We start from the raw sequence: 7,309 nt of genomic DNA, 5'->3' as shown, positions 1-7,309 counted from the left end.
CACACGCGCACTCACGTATAGAACATGAACACATACAGTTTTGTTTGAGTTATGAAATACACAAACCAAATAGACGGTCGCAAAAAAGCTTATTCATTTGCCAAAATCAGAGAGAGCGAACTAGCGCGTGAGAGAAAGAGCGATCACAAAAGCTTATCACTTTGAACTCAGGCGTTATCAAAAGAGCGATTTGCTTGGCGATTTATGTACATGTGGACATACCTTGTGCGAAATGAGCTCAAACAAATTTTTGATTTATTTTCATTTCGCTTAGACGAGTTTATGTGGCTCTCTTGTGTATGGGTATTTTACAAGCGTGCAATTTCCATTTCCTGCTGTTTAAATATTCGAAACTGAGCTGAATTCTCTTGGCTTATGAAAAGCTTTATCGTATCTTATCAATTGCCATATGTATGTATATTCTGTACTGTTTATCTGAGTTGCAGTTGATAAGCTCTCTCTGGTACACACATATGTACATACCACTGTTTTGTGGCTTTGCCTGTTCCAACTTTGGCTCCAACTCCGTACTCCGTGCGTGGGCGAGTTTTGTTTACGATTTATTGGGTTTCTGGGTCAAAGGTAATGTTCATTTCTGAATGAATGGAGTGAACTTCTGCCAAAGCTGATGAACATGGAACTCAGTTTCTATGTACATACCTACAGTTGTACGTATTCGAATATGAAAGCATGGAGCAGCTGAGTGGCAAAACTTGTGTTAATACCAATGTTAAATATTTGAGTTGGATTTTATCTTATCGCTATCGGCTCTCACATTCGCCGTGTTTGTTCTCGGTGCTTCTCCGTGGTGATATCACCATGCAGTCTACATAAGTATACAGACGTAGCATGTACAAACATATTTACCACCCATGTCCAGCTGTTTCGCTCATGCCGCCCTTTGGTTGCGTAACCGTTCTGCGCCGATCGCTAATTAAACATATTTCTAAGTTGCAGAACAAGTTATCTCACCAGCTAAATATTCGCACTCGCCAATTCCCACCCGAAACTGTTCTTTAATCGTTCAAAATTAAACGCCAGCCGTCAGGTCGAGTATTTGCCTTCGACCAGGGGCAGACAAAAGCAGGCGAAGATCGAATAACTGATACCCTAAGCAAGCAAAAGCTTTATTATAAATAATCTGTTTTGTAAGAATAGTATCTAGACATTGCTTGTAGATTCAATTATTTGAATATCCATATTTCATCACTTTAAGGCAGCGTCTCTTTCCTCAGGCCTCACACGTATCACCCGCTTTAGTGCTAGACATCCAACATATCAACAATAAAGTATCCGCCCGTACTTTATGTGTATATTATATAGACACATAAAAATTCGGGTATATTTGGCTTTTGTTTATCTCACTCGACAAGACTTTTCACCTGGCCAGTGCCGCATTTTCGACCGTACACTGTATACTGTATACGTCAATTGTATCGGAAGTGTCCAATGCTTGGGCCGATAAACGTTTGAACAGACCCAAAAACTGAATGGATTTCTGTTTTGGCAGAAGCAAAATTTTAATTGCAAATTTCGACTTAACCTTGCAAGAACAGAACTGACGTCAGAGTGGGAATTGATAAAACTCTGCCGATTGGCGGAGCAACGACAGCGAAAGAACCCAACTTGATATTTATTCAAAGTGCGACTGGGTGGGTTGAACAGAACGGAAAGCGGAGCCAATAAAGAAGTTTGTACTATCCACATACATATCTATGTACATACATATTTGTTTGTACAACATTGGTGTTGATCTCGAGTGATTGTTTGCCCAACGGTCTATTTATTCAATAATTGTATTACGCTTCCTACGAAACCTTTATTAAAACGTTTGCAACAGAAGTGAGGGAATAAGTCTGTCCACGTCACGAACAATCGTCAAATCAAATCTGCTCTGTTCTCGATTAGATAGTCATGATATTTATTAATCTTATTAACCCTCTCAACTGACAAATATATCACTTCTCACCTCTCCACCAACAATCAGCAATCGACTCGCAAATGTTATGCAATTTCCACAAGTTTGTTTGCTCTTTGAGGGAAATCTACTGAAGGAGCATGTGGGGCGGTAGGATTCCCCATAGAAGTGCTCCTGAAACAGAATGAAACCATCTGGATACATCGATACAGATACAGTGACTTTGCTTTGTATTGCCTTGGCGACGTTGACTTAATTGATTAGAGCACATGACTAATTTAGCTGGGAAGCTTTAGTGCTGACAGCTTTGACAATGCGATTAAAGTAAATTTTTGGTATATTGATATTATTGATATATGTATGTATGTATGTACTTTGCCGATATGATATCTCTACTTGCGTTACCAATTTGTCTGTGTGCATTCTCAATTATTTTTCATCGAAATGCAAAAATTATATAATACTTCATTTTGTGGAAAAGTTTTCGCAACTCTAATATTAAGAATAAATGAAATGCTGATGATACGGAGATGAAAGAATCTTCCTAATTAGATCCCTGAATGGAGGGAAATCTCATCAAATGCTAAAATAGTGTTCCTCATTCGCCAGCTTGGCTTGACCCAGATTAAAGAGTTTTATGTACTGCGTCCCGGGTTTCGTTTTCATTGACTCACTGACTCTGAGTGACAGGCTGACTGGCTGCTAGAGTGTCTGTCCCACAATAGATTGACGATCGGCTCAGTACCCATCCTCGGTGAGCTGTAGGAAGGGGAGGTATGTGTTCGTATACCCAGTATACCCAGTTAGGCAAATGAGCTGCAATGAACCGGAAATTCACAATTAAACATCAGGCCCGGCCCCCGCCCCAAAGTCGAGTTTCATAACCAACTGCATACGAGCGCATAAGCATTTAGAGTCGCTTCATCCACGCGGGTGCAGCTCTTGGATCCGTAAAGGAATCCGAATCGAAATCGTATATGGAAATCGCACGTTCCGGCCCATTGGTCGCTGGACATTTATTTCAAGCCTAGGTGTAATTTTGTGTTGCCTTCTTTGGCCTCCGCCGAAAGACAAACACACAAAAATTAAAGTGATGGGATATTTTAATTGTTTCTACGTGTTGTTCTATAAAGGCATGTTCAGGTTTAGTTCAAAATTATTATATTATGATCTGGCGGCAACGTGATCAACATTTTGACTCCAGCCGGGCCTGGCTTTGGATGTGGCTTGGACGAGTGGTCGCCGTGTTTGGGGTGGGCGCGATTACAGTTACGCTGATTGCGAGAGTTCATTGGAGCTTCGAAAGAGGAGCTAGCCATTCCTCGTCACCCCCTCTCCTAAACTTAATTATGATTATGATATGTAAACGTGGTTAGGGAAAACTATGCATATGCAGATGTAACTGTAGTTTCACTTTTTCGGCTGAGCCCATTCCTAGAATGGAATGGGAACGGGACTGACTGGACGAGGAGTGTACAATGACGACGTGACTGATAGCTATTGGCCATTGGAGAACTGCTGTTCCACATACTGGTGAGCATGCAATATAAGAATATGAAAAGAGAATAAAACCAGGCGAATAATTTGATGAAAGAAATATTAACGGTGAAGAGCGCACCTCTCAGTTTAGTTAATTAGCTCTCAACTGCAAGTTTACACAATTTGGCGCACATTGACAGCTGACAAATACTCTTAACCCTGATTAATTAGACAAATACTCTCTCCGAGATTCATTATGCAGCTTCCTAGATAAGCGAAAACGATTTATCAGACTAAAGAGCCAAAGCAGAACGCACTTGCCTGTGGCACTGTGGCACTGTTGCACTGCCAAATGGCATTCGCAGGTGGTCGCTAATCAACGTAATCAACTTGCAACAAGCCTCGTTAGTCGAGTGAGACGCGAGTCAGCTTCATGGTAATCAGGCCACAAAGTTCTAGGGGAGGGGATGCGGCGCAAGCGAAGGCCGCTCTAACCAAATTGGTCGCGGTGCTCCCTCTTCCTCCCTCCCTGTATCTTCATCTTGGCGAGATTGAGACAGGTTTCTTGTTGCCAGCTCTTTGTCTAGGCAGACTACGCCACCCGAAGGGGGCACATGAACCTGACTTTACCGTTGTGGCAGGTCCGTCCCAGCGTTTTGCTGGGTCAAGGTCAGCTGGGAGGCTGATTAGAGTCTCGTCTCCCCGCTGGGGCCTAGAAAAGTCAGCCAGAATCCAACTAAAGGATCATTACAGTTGATGAGCCTCTCACGCCAACCCCCTTGCCATTCCAGGCACGCACAGCACACCCATCAACTGGTCGCCATTCAACGCCATCGTCGTAGGCATCGCCATCCACATCCCCAGATGCTCCCCAGCTCCAGCAGCGCCCCAGTGGCGTCGCTCGCTGCATTTGGTGCTGGCATTGCAAACTGCGTTCCTCCTTGATTTTTGTTTCGTTTTCGATTTTCTGCGATATTATTCATGCCCATCGCAGTGGCTTAGTCAACGGGGGGAATATGAATCGTCTCTCCCCCTGGCAGGGACACTGGGCTAAAGTTCAAGTTTTCATACAGATCAGAAGTCTGCTAATTAGATACAAGAGCCGCCCATATGCCATGGAGTCCCTTTCCCCCCCTTGACATACAATCAAGACGCTGCCAGGCAACGACCGACCAAGTCGAACATAAAGCTGAGATTTTTCACAAGAAAATATTCATGTGAAGGCGAAAACTGCGCAGGCGCATGTTTTGTCAACTGGCAATCGACTGGCAGACTGGCGGACTGGTGGACTGGTGGACTGACGGACAGAAATACAAACCGAGAGGAGGCTTACTCTGGGGCCGCACTGCTCCGCTGACGTTTGCGTGACAGCAGCAGCATCAACAACAACAAAAACTGCAGCAACGACAGCATCCAGACCATGCTTTGACCAGTTACCAATTTTGGCAGTATGACTTTCATTTATTTTCAATTCGTTTTTAGGCTGTCGAGGATCGCTCGTACAAAGGGTACTTTTGACATTCAATGGAAACGATCTTTTATGAAATTTCTTCCAAAATAAGCTTACATTTCCAATGTTTTTAGCAACTGCTTCTGCCAGCAGGAACTGTTACAATGATATAAGCATTTAATGACTTTTCAGACTTAACCCTTTGACTTGGGGTCGGGCGCTCAAAAAATATTCCCTTGGCTTTTGGTGCTAGAATTTAAAAGAGAGTCCCAACTCAGATTCGATGTTTCTTGCTGTTGAAAATAGTTTCAGCAAAGTTCGAAGTTCAGGTGGAAAAGTAAGAAAATACAAAAACTATAGAAGATCGTAACATGAGGGCGGAGCTAAATGAGACGTACGAAATTATCTGGAAATAGTTCTGAAAGAAAATAAACTCCAGCTTGAGAAAAATTCGAAAATGTGTGAGCTGTTGTGCGAAAAATAATTCAATTATAATGTATAAGAAATAATAGATGGGTCACACAATACACTTTTGTGTAATTACAATACAATACTAATAAATTAAAATAACACAATTTATTAATTAAAATTTATTAATAAATCGATAGCTTTTAAACATCAAGTACATTTTGGCTCAATTGGCATTCCAAAGGCAAACCCTTGGCATAGTGGTACACTGAGGTGATGTTTGTTTTAAGAAAATGTCATTAAAACGTATACCAGTCATCTACGTCCGTGGTGAGTATTACATCTGACATCTGCCGAGTATGAAACTGTTGAGATGGATTCTGTACAACTATAAGCTGGAGACAATGAAAAAATATACCTAATTGCCACATTTGTAGCTATACTCTGGTAGCTTTTCCATGACGAGCCACAAAAACAAAACATTTGATCCAATAAATGAAGCCATTTTCGATAAGATTGAACTATTTCAGAGGCAAGTCATTTGTGTTTTAACGGTTCTCGTATGACATTACATGACACTAAAATTCCACATTTTACATGCTTCTTACATGAACTCTACATCACAGAAAGGTCTGCCGTCAGATGGCGGCTGACTGCCACCACGGCGTTGCCACACTGACAGAATTGAATTGCACAACGTTCATTTTGGAGTCGGACGCGGTAATGATATTTACGTTGCTCAACATATAGCGCCCCAACCTGAAGTTTTCTCCCATTTTGAATTCTTCTTTAACTTTGCGGTTTTATAGCACTTTTGTATTGACTTTTTTAGACTTTGGGATTTAGATTTAGGTTGCCGGGCATGGACGACAATGAAAATTGTGACAAGATGATTATGGTTTTTAGATGAGGCTGATGAAGTGAAGAAATTGTATCGAAAGGCTGGTGCGGGCTTCAAACATCAAGTATACAATGTGCATTATCGCTGATGTGGCAGGTCAATTGCAATTCCTTAGCAAAGTGGTTCACTGAGGTGCTGTTTGTTTTAAGCCCATTGCAGATGTAAGAGGGGGTGCATACAAATCTTTTATGATGCGCACAATTTGCTGTCTTTATGCTGTAGGAATCACTGCCCATGGGATGTAGGAAGCCGCACGAGGAATAGAATTCAAGTTCAGATTGAGGTGGCATGTAGTTTTGGGTGAGTTGGTGGGCACATATTTAAAATCCAATTTCTCATATCCATTTAATCCGAACCAATATTCTGAGCGGTCCAGAACTTTACTTTCGAGCTCCTCGAACGATTTTCTTGTGCTCATATCAGCCAAACACATGTTCATGTTTTGGCAGAAGCAGAGGGCTCCAAACCAGTCTAACTTAAGTACATTTATAAGTACGAGTACGAGCTGAAATAGTGGCATCCGGTGCAGTTCACTTCACCTCCTTTCCTAAAGATTACGAATATCCAAAGGAAAAACATAATCCGCGTCACTTGTAGATCCATTGTGTGTGGCTTACGGTGTGATGCATCTGAGGATTGTGGAGAAACTGCCGTGAAAACCATTCGAAATAGGCAAATAATGCCATTAAAGCGTATAATAATAGTTATACAGATATATATATATATTTTCCGTAAAATAATATTTAAATCGTTTGAATTACAGTTCGATACATTTCAGCAGCACAGATACCGCAGAGTTTTATTGTGACGCAACTTGATTGAAGATTCACTGGAAGATAAAATTCTACATGCGTGTTCCATGAACTTTACCCCCTAAAAAAGTCGGTCACCACTGTCTGATGATAGTTTCGAAGATTTAACGGGCCTTATAAAAATAATATTTAAAAGATGTAGAATCTAATTATGAATATTAATATTATTTATTTAAAACATATGCTTTTCCAAGATGAGTATTTTAAAATGACATTACTTAGGTCCCCAAAAAGCAGAGCGAGAGGGACCTATTTAAAAACGATATTTAAATGGTACACACAAATGTGTTTTTGTTTGCGTGCGAGAGCGAGAAATAAAAGATTTTTACGTTTGTGTGTGT

This window comes from Drosophila guanche, unplaced genomic scaffold (assembly GCF_900245975.1).
Source record: "Drosophila guanche unplaced genomic scaffold, DGUA_6, whole genome shotgun sequence".
Taxonomy (NCBI): Eukaryota; Metazoa; Arthropoda; class Insecta; order Diptera; family Drosophilidae; genus Drosophila; species Drosophila guanche.
This window is presented reverse-complemented; position numbering follows the sequence as displayed.